A 20074-nucleotide genomic window follows, 5' to 3' on the forward strand; every position below is an offset into this window, starting at 1 on the left:
TTTTGGCTATTTTAGGAGGATTTTCACAATTGTGCATGTGTTAACTCTTTGACAAGTTTGTTCACTTTCATTTGAGTATCAAGTTGACCCTACTTTGAGTTGGTAAGATAAAGTTATGGTTGAAACAAGTTGTAGTTAGGCATAGAGCCCACACATAAGAAAATGAATTTAGAAAAAGCATGAAAGTAAATAGGGAGAAGGCTGATAGATACTTGTAGATGCATGTCTAGGAGAGATATTGGTGGGGAGATTTGGGACTATTCTAGTGCTATGATGATTAATAGGCTAAAGTAAAAGGCAAGTGGTTCTACCTCTTTACAAATACCTTTAGTGTAGAAAGACATGTCTATAAGAGGTTATTTTTGAGAAAAATTTAAATATATGTTTACCTATTATTGTAGGTAAGGATTGATAGTTTGTGTGTGGTTATAGTTGAAGACAACTCACATGGTTTTACCAAAGAAGGAGGGCTAAAGTGGTTCTAGGTCATTCCATGCATATCCAATATATTTTGGCAAAGTATTTGTCAATATTTTCAAATGTTTCCTTTGTATTTGTTATGCTAATTTTCTTTCGAACTAAAAGAGTGGTGTTGAGCTATTATCTCAGATAGACTTTGCCTAAGCTATCATCTTAGGCATAATGTATTTAGCTTAAAGGGACTTATTGTAGTTGTATAAAGTTTTCAAGAGTAATACGATTCCTTGTTGGGTTTATTTGTTTCTTGTGTTCAAGAATATATTCAAGTGTCCTTATTCCAATATTTCTTTCTTCTATCATGCTTCTCTTTTCCTTAATCCCTAATGGATTTAGACCTAGATTTTTTAAACCCTTGACATTTGGTGAACCTAATGTGAAAGGCCTACCTTAGAGTTTGGAAGATGGAAGAACCACTCAAAGATAAAGTTGTTGTCAAGACAACACATATTAGATATTTCATGAGGACTTAAGAGTTAATTAAACATGAAGATGTTGTTACCAAGGCTCTGTATTAAGAAGTGATTGTGGAGATGAAGAAGTTTGATAGCAAAAATATTTTAGGATTTCTTCGCTTTGATGCAAAGAAGATAGACCTTGTCCCAATGTATTGGTAGATGATATGATGTTATATTTTACTACGGTTTATTATCAAATGGAGCTTTGGTAGGCATAATAGACAGAATCTAAGGTATTAATTAAAAAACATTGATTTAATATCCATTTGGTAAATTGGCCACTTCTTATGACCGGCACTACAAGTATTGTGTGAGTGATGATCATGTTAGTAGTTGGAGTAAATGGTTCTTGAAAATCAGATCCTTCAACCTATGAAAATCCTTGTGCAACTAATCTAGCTTTATATGATTCTAAGCTACCATTAGCCTTGTACCTTACCTTCTAGACCCACTTGATGCCAATAATCTTCCTCTTTTCTAGCCATTAGCTCCCAAGTATCATTCTTTATAATGCTATTGTACTTAGCTCATATAGTTGCTCTTCATGTTGGATGACAGGTGCTTCTTCCAAGTCTATTGGCTCCTTTACTTCTCTCATAATCTCAATCACATAAAGGCCATATTGAATATATGAGAAGAAGCCTTTCTTTACTCCTCTATTCTCACAGACCTCCTTGGTCCATCTCTCTTTTCCTCAACTATGGTAGGCATAGGATTATTGCTATCATAGATATGCTTTACTCATTGTAGTAATGGCTTTTTTGGAAGCGTGATTGTAGGTTGATGAACTTTTTCCTCATCATTTGAAGATGATTCACTCTCCTCCTTGAGGGTAGGGACAACTTTTGAGATAGGTTCATAGTGGACTACTTCTTCGCTAGATGATAAAGTGAAAATCTTACATTCTCCTTCTCCACTGTATATGGTTGCTCCTGGAACACCACATCATGGCTTGCTATGATATTCTTTACCTCTTGTTCATACAATTTGTAAGCCTTTTGCTCATCACTATAACCCAAGAAGATACCTTTTGTACTTTTTCAATTTAACTTGTTTCTCTTATCCTTTGGAAAATGTGCATAATATTCACATCCAAAATTTCTAAAATGTGAGATAGATGATTTCTTACCAAAATAGACCTCATGAGAAGTTTTTCCTTAAGAGCCTTTGTGTAACTTTGATTGAGAATATAGACTACAATATTAATAGCTTTTATCCAAAATTGGTTAAGTAATCCCTTACCTTTAAAGATGCACCTTGCCCTTTTCATAATGGTGTGATTTTGGTGCTTAACGATGCTATTCTATTGAGGTGTATGAGGTGTTATTAATTGACGCTTAATTCCTTTGATCTTGCAAAAGTCCTCAAACTCCTTGGAGTTGAACTCACCACCACTATTGGTTCTAAATTTATTCACATGTTTCCCTATTTCATTCTCAACAAGTTTTAGCCATTCTTTAAACTTATCAAAATCTTGAGCCTTATCATGAAGGAAGCACACCCACATCTTCTTACTATAGTTGTTGACGATTAATATAAAATAAGAAGATCCTCACAAGGCTTGTGTAAGAATTTTATTGGACAAGTCAACATGCACCAAATCTAGAGGAGCCTTTGCTCTACTCTTGCTTTCTTGTGGAAATGCCTTGCTCTATTGCTTACCCATCATACAAGCTTCACATGGTTTCTTCAATTCAATTATTTAGGTAGGTGAGCAACCATACCTTGCTTCTACATCTCCTTTAACACTACAAAACCAATGTGACCAAATCTTTCATGCTAAAGTATAATATACTAGCAGTGTTTGGCTAAGAGCACTTAGCTCATACAGTTGTTATTTCTTTCTTCTTTGCCAACAATTTTGCTAGAATTTCCAATAATTTCTCATTTTATCAACAAAGAAAATAGTATATGTACCCTCTTCAATGGTCATAGTGATGTATTTTTGCAAAGACTTCATAAAACTATATAGATATTTCTTGTTGGTCATGTGATAGGAGGCACCACTATCCAATACCCATGAGTCAGTGGTAGATATTTCTTATACCAACAAAGAACACACTTTCTCAATGGTTTCCATGAATGACTCTAACTCTACTTTAACCATATTGGTTGTCTCCTTCCCTTTATTCTTCACAGTGTCATTCTTTTCATTTGCCTTCTTGACATAATAATCTACCATTGCATGTCCTTTATTTTTGCAGTAGAAGCACTTACCATAAAACATTTTCTTACCATCCTTGTTCTTTTTGTCACATATTTAATACTACTACCTTGTCAAGCTTTAAGCTGTAATTCCTCCTCCATTAATAGTACAAGAAATTTCTTAAACATCAAAGATTGGGGTCTTAATAAGTATTTAGGGTAGTTATTAATCCATCAAACTTTGGTAGACAAACGTGAAGACGTCTTCGAGCTAGTTTTTTGTATCCTAGCACCAATTCTTTGGTCACGTAGATTCTTAATTTGAGTGATGAATGCTTCAACTATTTCTTATTTAGCAAACAACTCTACTACTAGTTAATTCTCCAAGTTTTGAATCCTTGTTTGATTCAAGTTTGTATTGACTCTTGAGTATGTTCCAAGTATCTAATGCCTTGGATGATGAATCAAAGTTAAAACACTATCAGAACATCTTGTAACCAATACATACAATGCATTTGCATTTCTTTGTTTCCAAGCTTATAGAAGATTTACATTTAGAGGAATCATAATACTCAAATTTGATGGATCGGGGTGGGTTGTAATTCTAGGTAACTCTTCAGTATTGTCTACAAATGTTCATAAGAATCAAGGATAGTTATAATTAATGGCAAACAATAGCAAAATTTCAAGAACCTTTGTTTTCTACCATCCACCTCTTCCTCTAGAGCTCTCCCCACCTCTAAAGTTTCCACAGCCTCCTGAAATATACATTTCACCTTGCTGATTTAACCTATTTTGCTTGTTATCGCCAGCACATCCCATACCATGGCCTCTCCAAGAGAATCTACCACCATGTACACTTCAACTTGAGTAAAATCCTTGGACCTATTCACCATTTCTTTGAGATGAATCACCCTACATATTGATCTCTTCAATAATCATGAGAGAGACCAACTCATCAAATTTTGAAAATAGCTTCCATACATATATATAAGTGACAAATGATTTACAAGCCTTCTCATTATTGAGGCCACCTAAAGTAAATGAAACCAAATCATCATCATCGGGCATTGCATCAATTGCTACTAAAGCATCTGCGTAGTCCTCCTCACCTTCAAAATATACTCATTGACAAACATTTTTCCTTTCTTTAAGGTATTCAACTCTTGGTTGAGTTGAATATTTTGTGCCTTTGTATTTATTAAAAACATGTTCTCAAAATTTGTCCAAGCTGCATATGAAGTTTCTGTATTGCTGATATGTCCCCTCATAATATTATCAATGACTGCAGATAGCCAATACATCATAATATTATCAATGAGTGCAAATAGCCAATACATCATCTTTTTGTCTTTTGCATTCCATTCTTTCCACACCTTTAATTCATCTATAGTTGTATGGATACTCAGCTCTGGCTCCTTTTTTCCCTCTGAAACAAACTTATAAAGACCCTTTCCAATGAGGAAATTTGTTATATGGAGCTTCCATGAAGGATAGTTGTTCTTTTCTAGATTCTCAATGATGTGATTTTCATTGTTTTTTGCCATTATCACAAAAATGACACAAAATAGCAAGCCAGTCTTCTGCAACCTTTAACAATAAGAGCATAGCAATACAACAAGCAACTTTTTTCACTGATTTCTCAATAGTACATATAATCTCACAAACACCTCAAAAATTATAGATTTGAAACATGCAATCTATGCACCTACTTTCAGTTGATACAACCAAAATTATAGTATACCCTGAAACTGTTGTTCGCAACTTTGTGGCTCTAAAACATGGTCTGAAATGGCCTTAAATGCTCAAAAACGTGGCAAATAAGCCTTATATAATCCCTAAACGGTTTATCTAAAGACTATACAATGCATTGCTTGTACACTGAATCTCAGAGCAATTTGACATTTCCACTCAGCCAGCCGTGCTTCTGGTGCCTCCACAGGTACCATCCAAGAGAAAGAGTGGAAGAACATGAGAGCTTCTTACCTATTGCTTGCTTACTCCAAACCTTACCTTCAAAACTAGCCTCTCGTAGTGGTGTTGCTTTGATACCATATCAAGAATCACGTGGTGGGGGGACTTGCTTGAGCTGCTATGCCAAACACACACCATACACAAAAGAGGAAACTCATTGAATGACACGAGAAGGGAGATGGAGGCCAAACACACACCATACACAAAAGAGGAAACTCACTGAATGACACGAGAAGGGAGATGGAGGCCAAAAGGTTTTCTTGCTAGTTTTTTCTTCTTCTTTTATACACAATAAAATGTACATAAAGTATAGATAGGATATAATATAAAAAGGAAAGTGGCCTACTAAGTCAAACAGTGCATAACTGACTATACTAATCGACCAGTGCTATAACTATGCCAACTGTAGGTACATGCAATAACCTAAATATAATAAGAGATAAGTCAGCAGCCATGTGATGATCTTAATGACCATCGATATGCTAAGTGTAGACATGTAGACCCATATACCTAGGCAATCCATCATCAATATCCGCACGTGTTGAGCTTGCCATCTCAACATATAGTACAAAGAATATGAGAGATGTCCCATGGGACCTAAACTAGGGAGTTGGTGCTACTAAACCTAAGAACATTATGGATAACATGTTAAATATAGAGCACACTAGGATTGAGAAATAATCTTTGGTTAATGAGGGGGTGGGAGAGGGTTGCTGATAGGTTAAAGGGGGGTGGCAAGGGGACTAACAAGAAGGAAAAAGATGCCAAGGAGAGCATGGTTTATGACAGTCATAGAAAGTTATGGACAAGAAAGCGGGGTTAGAGGTCTATGAAGAGATTGTTGAGGGAGTAAATACATACATGGAGATAGCAGAGGGTGCAATTGATAGCCTATATGGTGGTACTAGAGGAGTTTCCAAGGAAGGTATTGATTTGGAGAAGGGTGGTGTGGTGACAAAATCTCCAGGCGATTGTACCTTGTTAAAGATCTTTTTTGGGGTAGGAAAGAAGTGCCCTTGTGGTGGTTGTAACAAGCCCCATTCTTGCAAATTATAGCTAGTGTAGCAAAATTATCATTGATGTAATGCACATGGGTTTTTTTGTATCCTTCAATTACCTTCTATTTTAAAACTAGACATTATTCCCTATTTTCCTTGTGTACTCTTCTTGATCCTCGAATAGACATTTGGTTTTAGAATATATACCAAATTTATTCATGGCTCTATAACAAATGACTACTATTTAATACCAAGTATTTTTATAACCACACTTGGCACTATGTGGTTCTCACCCTTGCCACCCACCACGAGGGCCACTACCAAGTGATAGGAGGGAACTCCACCATTTTGATAGGGCTCTCTCACTTGGTGGTGATCCATGTGGCATTTACACCACTCGTAGGATACCATCATGTGATAATGGGCCACAATGTCCTTGGGAGGTGCTTTCGTAGCTTGGTGGTGACCCATTTGGAGCCCTCTATGTACAATGGTTACCTCTTCAACATAATTTTCCAAGATACCATAATTATCATTGACATTTTTTAAATCCTAGAGATCACCACCTCTCACTGTCCATAATATTGCATCACACTTGGCACTTGTGATTCTCATCCTTGCCACCCAGAAGGGTCACCACCATGCTATAGGATAGAAATCTACTACTACAATGGGGTTCTCTTGCTTGGTGATGCCACATGCGGGGTTTACAACACATGAAGGTCACCACCAAGTGCTAATGGGCCATATGAATATGATGGTTACCTCCTTAGCATATACCATAATTAACATTAATATTTTTAAAAGCTTGAAAATCACCACCTATCACCATCTACAACATCATATCACACTTGGCACTTGTGGTTCTCACCCTCGCTATCCGCATGGGTCACCACCAAGATATAGGAGGGAGCTCCACTACTATGATGGGGCTCTTGCTTTTGGTGGTGACCCATGCAGGATTCACAATGCATGAAGGTCACCTCCTCAATATAAATTTTCATGATACCATATTAAACATTGATATTTTTAAAAGCCTAAAGATAATCACCTATCTCCACCCATACCATCGTATCACACTTGGCACTTGTGGTTCTCAACCCTTGCCATCTATGAGGGTCACCGCCAAGCTATAAATGGAAACTCCACTATTATGATGGGGTTTTTACTTGGTAGTGACCCATGTGGTGTTCACAACACATGAAGGTCATCTCCTTCAACATAGTTTCCCAAGATACCATAATCAATATTGATATTTTTAAAATCCTGGAGATCACCATATATCACCACCCACAATATCATACCACACTTGATACTTGAAGTTCTCACTCTCGCCACCCACGAGGATCACCACCAAGCTATAGGAGGGAGCTCCACTATTATGATGGGGCTCTCGCTTGGTGGTGATCCATGCGAGGTTCACAACATACGAACGCCACCTCCTCAATATAATTTTCTAATATATCATAATCAACATTGACATTTTTAAAATCTTAGAGATCACCATGTATTGTCATCTACAACATCATATCACACTTGGCACTTGTGGTTCTCACCCTTGCTTCCCACACGACAGTCACCACCAAAAGCAAGTCTATATGAATAATCTTCCATCTGAATGAACAAATTTGTCACCAATTGATGTCACTAGTTGAGTCGTCATCTTTGATATCATACATTGGACATCGCATATAGTAGGCCAATGTGCAGGGATCTTTGATCCACTGTTTAAGCCAAGGCTCAACACTCCATCAAATATGATGTATTCCCACCACAAGGCTCAACCTTTGGCACATAGGAATGGATAGCTAAGCAGTTTTCATATTCATTCTTTAGAGACTTGTAGTGATAGTCCTCTAAGAGTATGGTGTTGCTAGTGTCAAACCAAGGGTGTTTTTCCACACTTTTCGCAAGCTCTTTAATAACAAAACCTTTTTCCAATGTTGTTCATACACAAGGGACATGGCAAAAACTCTTTTTCCACACTTTACAATCTTCTTGAAAGAATACATATGTTCATACAAAAACAGGAATGTAAGACTTAATCAATAAGAAGACTAAAAAACAACACAAAAATATAGATGGCCTCCAAGTAGCTTTGCCTGTAAGAAATTTTTCATTGACTACTGTGTAGGGGAAGCATGTAGACAAAATTTGCATCGCCTTTGGTGTCCTACAAAAACTCCAAACCATGATATTTTCTTTGGCTCTAAGTGCCAGTAGTAAGTCTTTGGCTTTAGGTCTCACCATACATTAATAATCCTCACTAGCCTTGACTGGTTTGGACCCTTCCAATAGCCAATCTTGATTCCTTCAAGACACCAAGTTGAAATCAATGATTATCAATCTGCCCTTGGTTGTAAGAATATCACTTGCAAGTTTACTTTCCATGGAAAAATCCTCTTCAAGCCACTAGGATCTTGGGGATACAAAATAAGTTAAGAAACTAGGTATGTGGAGAAGACCTAACAAATAGTTGAACTCAAAATACATATTATCCTCACTTGGTCTCTACTCATTTTCAGGGACTATAGTGGGCTCCCCTTCTCCCTCTAGCTCCCCCTTCTACTCTCCAAAGATAGGAACTGTAGTAGGCTCCTCTTCTCCTTCTACCTCCCCCTTTTGCTCTTCATAGACAACAAGCTCAGTGGGGTATTTCTATGTGCATTTCCATATCACCTTGGTCATTGTTGGTGGGTTTAAGGTCCCCCAACACTCTTCCTTGACATCAATAGAGTCATATCTAAGACCCTTTGTCCTTGTCTATAGCATGGTTGTTTGAATTTCCATATTAGCCCCACAATCTAAAAAGTTGTGCATGATGACCCATAACAAATAAGAAAAAGAAGAATAAGGCAGACATTATAAAAAAGAAGCTAATAGTTACTTGTTCTCTTGATTATATCCCTTGTGAACCCAACTCTTGGCTACTTCTGAGATTCGATGATTGTATCCAACTTTCACACAAGTGTTGTTTGTCATGAGAGTGGTAGTGAAATAGAGGGGGTGGTACTGGTGCCTACAAGAGGCCAGGATGAAAGAATCCACCATATAGGTGAAGTCTAAAGATCCCCCACAAGAAACACAACTCCCCAAAACATGAATTAAGCTATCCGCAACTTGGGGTCTAGGAAACAATGCAAGCCTTTTGCCTCCCTCCAATTTTGCAAGCAACATTTTAAGAAAATCTATCTCAAACCTGAGCCTCTTAACTCTCGGCTATGAGAAAATCACATTTCATCTCTAGGAAAAATATAAAAATGTCATCAGTAAAGCGTACCAAACAATATCAATATTATCAAAAAATTACCAAATGGATCCCCAAGAGGAACACCAAGGAAAATGGAATTCTCTTGCAAGAAAATCTATCTTATAACATCAACAAGCTTTTTTATTAGGTTTCATATGATCACAATGAAGAAAAGAACACCAGGCACAACAAATCTTCATGCAGCATCATGTAGATCTCCCACGGATTTGATAGAATCAACCATATTCTTCAACATCTTCACAAAATCCATCAATAGAACAAGGAAAGCAAAGGAATACACCATCTTTGAATGGAAATACATCACATAGTATTCATCTTCAATATCTTCATAGTCTTCTCTCTCAATCTCTCATATACAATCACTCTATTTTAATAGAATTGACTATCTCTGACTCTCTCTCTCTCTCTCTCTCATCAATAATACATCATATCCTCACTATAATCACTCATAATCACTCACAATAATCCTTCTTAGGTCGTGGATACCCCTCCCAAGAGGTATGTCTGATATGAAGAGTCACCAGAGCCACTACAATGTCTTTTCATAGCTCACCACTGTCACTTCACTCCAGTCTTTACTTGAGTCTTCAGCAGCTACTTCTTTCACTTCTTTTAGCTCTTTTGCACTTGTATTCACCTCTTTCCAAGGCTAGAAAACTTTCCCAAGCTACACTCTCATCCATCAGAACACAAAGAGAATGTCTACAGAACAGTCACAGTACAATACCAGAACAGCTACAGTACAGAATAGAGACAGAAGCTCTACAGAAGATCTACAGAAGGTTACAGAAAGTCATCAAAACCTCATAACTCATACTCAAACCATTCCAAACTCTCAAAAACTATTCAATAAGCTTTCACAAGATCTCAATCTTCTTCAATCATCAATCCATCCCTCCTTACAGAAAGAAAACAGAACAAAATAGAAGCTATACAGAAGGTATATAGAACCTATCAGAACATCACAGAACCTCATATCTTCACTAATAAATATCATGAAATTCCAAACAAAAATCATCCACCATACATGGCAAAGGTATCAATGAAGATGATCCCTCTTGAAAGATTGGTGATTTCGGAAACGATCCATAGACAAGGATTCATCTACAAATGTCTTGGGAAGATTCTGAAAAAACTGAAGGCAGCACATCCTTTCCAACAAGACAAGGTATCTGCTAGGCAAACAAAGGGCATGAAAGTACAATATATCCAGCTGTTGCTGGGAATCAATGCTCACATTGACATTCATGCATAGCTTTGGAATAGGCTTTGAATCATTATGAGAATGCCTATGCATATATGCCAGGTGCCAAGCAAAATGAGCTGTTAAGCGCACAGAAGGATCCAGAGACTGTGAATACTGCTGAGCAAAATGAATATAGTTCTAGTATGCTTGACTGGCAGCTATCCATTCTCCTGGAATTATTGGTCAGTTTATCTGAGGTCCTGTAAGGGAATCATTCGAGCTCCATCCCCGTCTTCTGGAAATCTGATGATCAAACCCGTCATAGTCACTAACCAACTGAGGTGGTTGAGATATAGAAGTGGCAGGAGATGGAAGTAGAATAAGGAAAAGTGGATGACTACAGTAGGAAGATGTGGGTGTACTTCCTTCGTAATAAGGCTCAAGATTTTGGTAAGTTTAAAGAATGGCTAAAACTTGTTGAGAATGAAACAAGGAAAAGTGTGAAGAAATTTAGAACAAATGGTGGTGGTGAGTTCAACTCAAAGGAGTTTGAAGGCTTTTGCAAGAGCAAAGGGATCAAGCGTCAATTGACGATGCCTCACACACCTCAGCAGAACGGTGTTGTGGAACGTAGGAATCGCACCATTGTGGAGATGGCAAGATGCATGCTAAAGGGCAAGGGATTGCCTAACCATTTTTGGGCTGAAGCTGTTAATACTGCAGTCTACATTCTAAATCGGAGCTACACAAAAGCTCTCAAGGAAAAAACACCTCGTGAGGCTTACACTGGTAAGAAACCATCTGTCTCACATTTCAAAAATTTTGGATGTGAATGTTATGCACATGTTCCAGATGAGAAGAGAAACGAGTTAAAACCAAAAAGCAGAAAATGTATCTTCTTAGGTTATAGTGATGAGCAGAAGGCTTACAAATTATATGACCAAGAGGCAAAGAAGATCATCGCGAGCCGTGATGTGGTGTTCAAGGAGGAGCTGCATACAGTGGAGGAGGAGAAGGCAAGTTCTTCCACTTTATCATCAAGCGAAGAAGTAGTCCACTATGAACCTGCCCGAGAGCTATCCCTATCCTTAAGGAGGAGGAAGCATCATCTTCAGATGATGAGAAAAAAGTTCACCAACCTGATATCACCCCACCGAAAAAGCCATTGCCACGCTGGGTGAAGCAGCTCTATGACCACAATAATCCTATGCCTACATCTATTGAGGAGAAGGCAGACATACCAAGGAGGTCTCAGAGAATAGAGGAGCAAAGGAGGGCTTCTGCTCACATAGTCAATATGGCCTTGATGATTGAGATTATGAGATAAGTAAAGGAGCCAACTGACTTAGAAGAAACACTTGCAGATCCATCATGGAAGGCTGCTATGCAAGGGGAGTATGACAGCATAATGAAGAATAACACTTGGGAGCTAGTGGATCGACCAGCAAAGCGGAAGGTTATTGGCACCAAGTGGATCTGGAAGGTAAAGTACAAGGCTGATGGTACCTTAGAAAAGTACAAAGCTAGATTGGTTGCCCAAGGATTTTCACAAGTTGAAGGGTTTGATTTTCAAGAGTCATTTGCCCCAACTGCCAGAATGACCACTATTCGCACGGTACTTGCAGTGGCTACCCACAAGAAGTGGCCACTGTACCAAATGGATGTTAAGTCAGCGTCCTAAACTTCAAAATATGTGCCTCAGATGCTAACTTGTATGTTTACAGGGATGGTAAAAAGTCTGTAGTGATTGTCCTATATGTGGACGACCTTCTTATTATAGGTGACTATGAAGCTATGATCAATCAAACTCGAAAGGCTTTAAGTTCTGAGTTTGAAATGACAGACTTGGGCTTGCTACACTATTGTTTGGGGATTGAATTCTGGCAAGAGCCAGGAAAGATCTTCATCTCTCAGAAGAAGTATGCATGGGAGATCTTGAAGGCATTTGGCATGACCGAGTGCAAGGAGATAGCTACACCTATGGAAGTGAATGCAAAGCTATCCGTCGAGGATACATCAACACTAGCAGACATTGGGAGATATAGGAGGTTGGTCGTCGGCAGTCTGATCTACTTGTGTAACACCAGACCAGATATCAGTTTTGCTATTGGTGTTTTGAGCAGATTCTCAAACAAGCCTCATGAGAGTCATTGGAAGGCTGGGATGCGGGTGCTCAGATACTTGAAGGAAACTCTTGACTATGGTATCACATACAGTTTCGAAACTTCTCTTGTGGGGAACTGTGACTCAGATTGGGCAGGAGACATTGATTCCAAGAAGTCAGTTTCTGGTTATTGTTTCTCTTTGGGTTTAGAAATTTTCTCTTGGATTAGTAAGAAGCAACCAACAATGGCATTGTCTTCCACTGAAGCAGAGTACAAGGCAGCTTGTTTTGCTGCATGTGAAGCTGTATGGTTGAGAAGGATTCTATGGCATATGGGAGTGCAGGATGAAGAACCAACTGTGCTGAGATGTGACAATCAGATTTGCATCGCCATTGCCAAAAATCCAGTGTTTCATGCACGCACCAAACATATAGAGATCTAGTATCACTGTGTGCATGATTTGATGGAGGATGGGATAGTGGAACTAGTCTACTGTCCAATAGAGGAGAATGGAGTAGATATCTTCACCAAAGCACTTACAAAGGATCTGCTTCAAGTTCATCTTCAGAGACTTGGCATTGGACCGAGGAGATAGTTCACCTATGGGTGGACATTGAGGAGGGGTGTTAGATATGATCAATGCCCCACCCTCATTAGGTGCCACCAATGATCCATGGTGCTCAAAGTTGTAAGGCCCCCATTATGAGGAGAAGCCAAATGTGAGCCCAGACATTGGTTGAGTCCTGACTTGTATATCAGATGAGGTCTATGTGACCGGATGGCAAAAAGGTGACCGTTGTGGGTCTAATCTTTGGGTTAGACCGAGTGGTTAAGCTGGTAGAAAATCGAGGCACATTGCATAGTTGTGGTGTACGGGAGTTAAAAGGGGCCCCTATTTTGGGGTCCGGGGGCCGCGGAAGCGGCCCCTGGCTGGGGAGTCCCAGGGGGGCTAGCGGCCCCCCTAGTGGGGGTCCGAGGGCAGCGCCCCCGGCCTGATGGTAAAGGGAATATTCCCTGTTCGACTAGTGGAGGCTCATATGGTAGGTCGGTCAGGTCGACCTAACAGCCTTCGTGGGCTATAAAAGCTAAACCCCTTCATAGCCATCTATCATTCATCTTTCACCTAGTCAGAGTTGTTGTTCCAGCTAGCCTTAAGCTCTTCACCTATCTTCTGTCTAGATCGCCATCTAAGCTTCACACAGTGGAAGCACATGGGTGGACAGAGCCATCTTTGTATCAGTTGTTTGGAGCTAAAGAATTTACTGATTCTCCTCTTACTTGTTGTGTACTCTCTATCTCTATCTCAGATTCTGTTCACTGCGCCATGTAATATTTTACACAGGCTCCCCTTCTCGGAGGAGGAGCAAGCGAAGTACGGCCTCACGGTGGAGACGAGAGCCTTCAACCAATTGAAGTTCCATCACGTCTTCAACCTTGAAGACGTGGCCATCAAAGAGTGGGCAGTACGCCAAATCATAGATCAGTGCCACCTGCAAAAGTACCTGGACACAGTGGGCCGGAGGGTGGACTACACCCAATGCGCTGAGTTCTTGCGCACCTTCAATAGGAACAGAGGCACCATCACGGTGCGCTACAATGAAGCCACCAGACAGGTGCAGATCGAGCTGACCCCCGAGTTGGTGGAAAGGGCACTAGGGCTGCCGAATAAGGTGGAAAGAAAGCCGAAAAGAGACATCTATGCCATGTTGGGAATGGACAAGGTGAAGGTCCATACCAATGATGGGATTAGCCTGGCGGACATTCCCAACCCAGAAATCCAGCTGTAGGCAAAGATGGTGCACGTCTTGTTCTCAAGCCAGAGGTACAACAGCATAATGAGCCGAATCAACGTACCTCTGCTCGATAGCATTGCGGCGCAATCACTGGACGAGGTGAACCTTAATGGGTTTGTGAGGAAAACAATAGAGGCTTCGACTAAGGCCCTGGCAACAAGAGGAAGAGCCGTTGGAGGGGAGTCCCAGTCGTCCCAATCAACCCGCAAGGCATCATCCTCCAAAGCTGCAACCATAGGATTTGGAGGTGCCCACAGCCATCATCCAAGAAGCACTAGGGCAAGGACGAGAAGGATAAGACAAGAAGGGGGGCGATGAAGGAAGTGACGAGTCACCGTCACAATCCCCACCTCACACAAAAGAGCAGCTAAGGTCGTCAGATGAAACGGAGATTGACGCAGACGAAGAGAGAGAATCCCAGGGCACCCCACAGAGGCATGCAGAACAACAAACCAAAGCCCTGCATGGAGAAAGGGAAGAGGAGTGAAAGAAGAAAGAAAATGAAGATCTGGAGAGGGCTCGAAGGGAGTCAGTCAAGGATGAGGAGGAGAGAAAAAAGAAGACCGAAGAGGAGCTGAGAAGGAAGGAAGAGGAAGAAATAGAGCTGGCCACTCGTCGCTCCATCGAGGAGCAGCACATAAGAGACGGGGAAGGCACAGAGAGCCCGCACTGAACAGAGGCACCTGGTTCCAGTACCAGTGTGCCGGAAATCACGCCCCTGCCCCCAGCAGAAGGAAAAGGAAAAGATCCGATGATGCCAATTCTCCCCCTCTTCATACCTTCCATGCGAGCCACTCCTACCATGATGACACCCACTGCCACCGCCACCCAAAGTTCCACCCCAAAAGTCGATGAGAGCAACGTGGTCACTTGGCTACAATTCCTAGTGAAATAGGAGCTGGCAAGAGAAGCGACCATGGCCACCCCAGCATCAGGAGTCAAAAGGGCAGCCACAGCTGATCTGGAGCCAAGGCCGGAGCTGAAGAGGCAGAAAATGGAAGACGTTGTCACCACCACCACCACCACCATGCTCCATCCCCCACCTCCAGTAGGCCAATACAACGAATATATTAAGGAGCTACTCTCGCAGTTAGAAAGGGCCATGGAAGAAAGGAGGACAGTCGTGGAGGAGCTGGTAGCAGAACGAGAATCATGAGCCGCTCTCCAGCTGGAGAGAACAAAGCAGATAATAGAATACCAAAGGGAGATCGCTGCGCTCAGGAAGGAAGCCAACAATAAGGATGTAGAGGAATTAAAGGCCCTGAAGGAACGTGACGTTGCTTGGGAAGAAAGGAGAAAAATCTTGATGGAGCATCTCAATGGGGAGAGGGAGACCAATGCTCACCTTCGGTGCAAGAATGATAAGCTATCTACAGTCAACCTGGAAGCACAAAGCCAGCTTGACAAGATCAGACAGGAGGCTGCAGAGCTGGACCAGTTAAGGGAAGAGCAGGTGCGAAGGATGCAGGTGAAGCTGGACCAGCTCAATGCACAGATCATCGATGAATGCCAGGAGCAGTCCCGCCTGCACGTGAGCTTGAGGCCCAGTAGCAACAACTCATGGCTATGAACCCTCCATCAGAGGGAGAGCCTGGAAGATATGGAAAAAAGAGCAAATGAATGGGCTGATCACAATGAGGGGAGAATACGGGACTTGGCACGCCGACCAGCCAAAGCGGAAGGAGATAGGGTGATGGCTGAGAATCAGGCAGAGGCGGCACAGCTCTCCATGATAGCCCATCAGCACACCTTCCTCAATACACTGCTCCACTCCACCAAACCAAAAGGAAATGGAGCCAATGATCAGCTTCAGAAGAAGCTAACCATTGCACGTAGAGCTCTAATAGCAGGCTTGCACGTGCCACTGCAGCTAGGAGGCCCACCGCAAAGCCTAGAGGAGCAAAGAAGATATCTTGCACAAGTAGGCCTAACGGTGCAGGAAATAGATGAACTCAGTTTCATAGAGGCGAAGGAACAAGAAGACGTGCAAGCAGAAGGGGGCGAACCGGAGTTTGATCTGGGATCTTAGGAAGAGGAATACGTCCCACCACCCCCTCAGCCACCACCACAACAAGTGGAAGTGTAGCCCCCTGATACGTCTGTTGAGAGAAAAGCAACCCAGGCTAACCGCAGGAAAGGAATGGTAGAGAAGGCAAGGAAAAAGATGAATGTTAGGCCTATTCCAAGACAGCCTGCCCCTCTCCTACCGCACCCTCAAGATTCCCCTGTTGAGTTCCACGCCGAATTGATTATCTAGGAGCAGCAAGAATGTAACTGTGACCCCTTCGACTTGAGCTTTGAGTTTCCCGCTACCTTGAACAGAGTAATGCCCATTCAACTTGTAAACGACATCATCGCTATGGGTGCAAGGCTCAAGGCCAAGTGGTTAGCAGAGCAAGAGGCCCACCCAACTGCTTGGGGAGCTGAGGACAACGAATTTTGGCAGGATAAAGTCCTCCAGGTGCCTAGATCGGTGGAAGGCTATAATTGCCAACCCACCTGGAGAAGACGCATTTTTGACGTCAACCTTGACGCATGGATGGCATTTTGTAACACCCTCCCTTCTGAGAGAAACGACCCTACTTTCATGCCGTATCCTTGAAGGGTAGGGGTCAACTTTAATCCATCCATCCACAGTAGGTTCGACTTTTCCATTATCTATAATACCAATAGCACCTCCCATAGGGACGCCCTTCTCTTTACCCTCCCTGATTTGTACAGCTCTATAGATAGATTTCTTAGCGAGTTCACCTCCTGTCCTGACCCCGCCTTCATAACCACTTGTAATTATCTTAGACTAATTAGGATCCTAGTCTACCAAGAGCCCGCACCTCAAGAACGCTACCTTCCACCCCTCTACTTCGACCCCAACGCCATAGATAGCAGCACCATGACTCGCCTCATGATGCACGCTTCTCTTTTGCCATCCTTTTGTGTTGCACTGCTCGAAGATATGAGCGACAGCAAACTCACCCAGTGCAACCACCCCTTCCTTTCTACCACCACTCTCAAAACCCGCCTCAACCTCAAGGGCTACTTGTTGAGTTGTAGATTCCTTAACAAGGCCCCCCGCCCTTCGCCATCCCCTATCTGCCATTCAGATGACGAGGAGTAAACTCCTATCATGCCCTTGTATCACATGTCTCCATGTATACGCCTCTTTATGATTATTATTTTTATTTTTTTTTAAGAGAGAAGAAGAAAGAAGCACCACAGCACTACACCTAGGGTTCTCCCTAGCCCCCTCCCCACTTCACACTTAGGGCACATCAAGGGTAGGACTTTCAGACTTGTCACCCTAAGACTTACACCGCACCTCCAATGAAGCACAAACTGGGTCCTCAAGTGTGGGACATTACCAAGGGCTTGCCCAAGGTTAGACCCTTCTCCCAGTTCCACTGCCACGGGCAGCACACACTACACGACGAGACAGACACACCCCTTAGGGAGTGCACAACTTTTCTTGCCAGTTATGTTCGAGTTTCAAGAAATGGCTACTCCACAGAAGAGGATCACCCACGGCATCCTTTAATGACCAAAACTTCTTTTCATGTGCCGGCATCCAACCATCTGCCTGTTGATGGCTACCATGATTGAACCAAGTCAAGGTAGAACTACCATTGGCATAGATCTTGGAACCTCATCTTCCAATGATCCATGCCCAACGCCTCAAGATCTACGGATTGCTTATTGATTCCACAAGCCTGAAGACCTTCAACTCAAAGACAAGCATCTTCAATCAAAGCCACGGATTTTCAAGGCAAACAGCGTTCGAGGGGTTTCCCCAAAATAAATCCATCCAATACCATCCTCCTAAGGGATTGCTTATTTCTTCAAGCATTTCTGATACTCGAAGGATGACCGGCTACATAAGGGGCACCACAACAGTGTGAAAGGTGCCACGTATCTTCATGGAACCTAAAGCACGCTGGAATCTCTCTTGGTCATCGTCCTTAAACTCCATCACCTATCGTTCACCCAACCACCTTGAAAGCAGTGTCATCCACCTACCTGTTCCGCCTAGCAGCCGACCTAACTAGCCACTACGTCCCACCGCAGTGCCATGGGACTGGCACTTGGCTAGGAGGGGGGTAATGTTATCGTGTTTCCCACAGCACCGTGTTTCTCGCAGCACAGAGGAGCGAAAAATGAAAAAAAAAGGGGAATAGCAAAAAAGGTGCAGGATAAAAGCAGAAAAAGGCGCCTTGACCGGTAACCACTCCCTGAAAAATTTAAATGTTCGGGCACGACTTTCAGAAAGCCTCGATGTCGCCCCAAGACAACAAAAGAGTAAAAGGGCGCACCATTAAAATGTGGGAGCACCCCGAATCTTTGTAAAAGAGTGCCAGGCTCGCTCCTGTGCAAAGTGTACGCATTAGTTGGGGATAGGATAAATTAGAATGGTGGAAAATGGAAAAAAGGGGCCTAGGCTACGGCCGGCCATGTAAAAAAGGGAAAAGGGGATGACCACCCAAAAAGGATTTAGGGCTTTGTATATAAAGATGAAAAGTGAATGAGAAGCTCATTCTTTGGTGTGTGGCAAAAAGAGTCTTCTTCTTCCTCTCTTCTTCTCTCCTTCTTGCTTCTGTGTGCTCTTGAGAGAGGGAGTGTGAGAGTGTGAGGGAGTGAGTGTGTGTGGGAGTGAGGGATCAAGAGGGTGAAGCTCTTTACCATCTCCTCTTCTCTTCTTCTCTTCTCTTCTCTTCTCTTGCGCGTGCGGCTATGGAGGATGGAGCTTGGAGATGGAGGAGGCTTGAGGATGCTTGAGCTAGCATCTAGAATCGTGGAGCTACTGGAGTGCAAGGGAGAGGAGGGTACTCGATCAAGCATCAAGGTAAGCTCACTACACTCGTAGGATCGACGGAGCGTTGGCTAGGTGAGAGATAGCCATTAGAGCTCACTTGGAACGCTTGAAACAATAAGCGGCCCGTGGGTCTTGGCGGTTGAGTGAAAGCTCCCATAGTATTTTATGAAAAAGAAGAGTGAAGTTTTTGGGCATTTCAAAACTCTTAAAGCTATGGTTGAAAAAGAAATAGGCCTGCAAATAAAATGCCTAAGGTCGGATGGAGGGGGAGAGTATCTCTCAAATGAGTTTGCAAGATTCTTGCAGGAGCATAGAATAAAGCAGCAATATTCATGTAGTCATACCCCACAGCAAAATGGAATTGCAGAAAGAAAAAACAGGCATATTGGAGAGGTATCTTGTGCCATGCTCAATGAAAAAGACCTGCCAGAATTTTAATGGGCTGAGGCAGTTGCTACAGCAGTCTACATAATGAACAGGACTTCCACTGCGGCAATACATGGCATGACTCCAGAGGAGAGGTATACTGGTAGGAAACCAGATATTTCTCATTTGAAAATTTTTGGTTGCATTGCCTATGTCATGTGCCAGATGAGTTGAGATCCAAGTTGGATCCAAAAGCTGAGAAGTGCATCTTTATTGGTTACTCTCTACAGCAGAAAGGGTATAGATGCTATAACCCTTCTACTCGTAAGTTTACAGTGAGCAGAGATGTTGTTTTTTATGAGATGAGTAGCTAGTATAAACCAGTAAATGTGATTGATAATGTAGATGCACAAAATGGTAATGCTGCACAGAATTCATAGGAGCAGTCACAAGATATTAGTGGACCTGGAGTGTCCTCTAGCAGCGGTTCACATTCT

This window comes from Lygodium microphyllum, chromosome 16, assembly GCF_053477565.2.
Source record: "Lygodium microphyllum isolate KBCC chromosome 16, Lygodium_microphyllum_v1.1.10, whole genome shotgun sequence".
NCBI classification, from domain to species: Eukaryota; Viridiplantae; Streptophyta; class Polypodiopsida; order Schizaeales; family Lygodiaceae; genus Lygodium; species Lygodium microphyllum.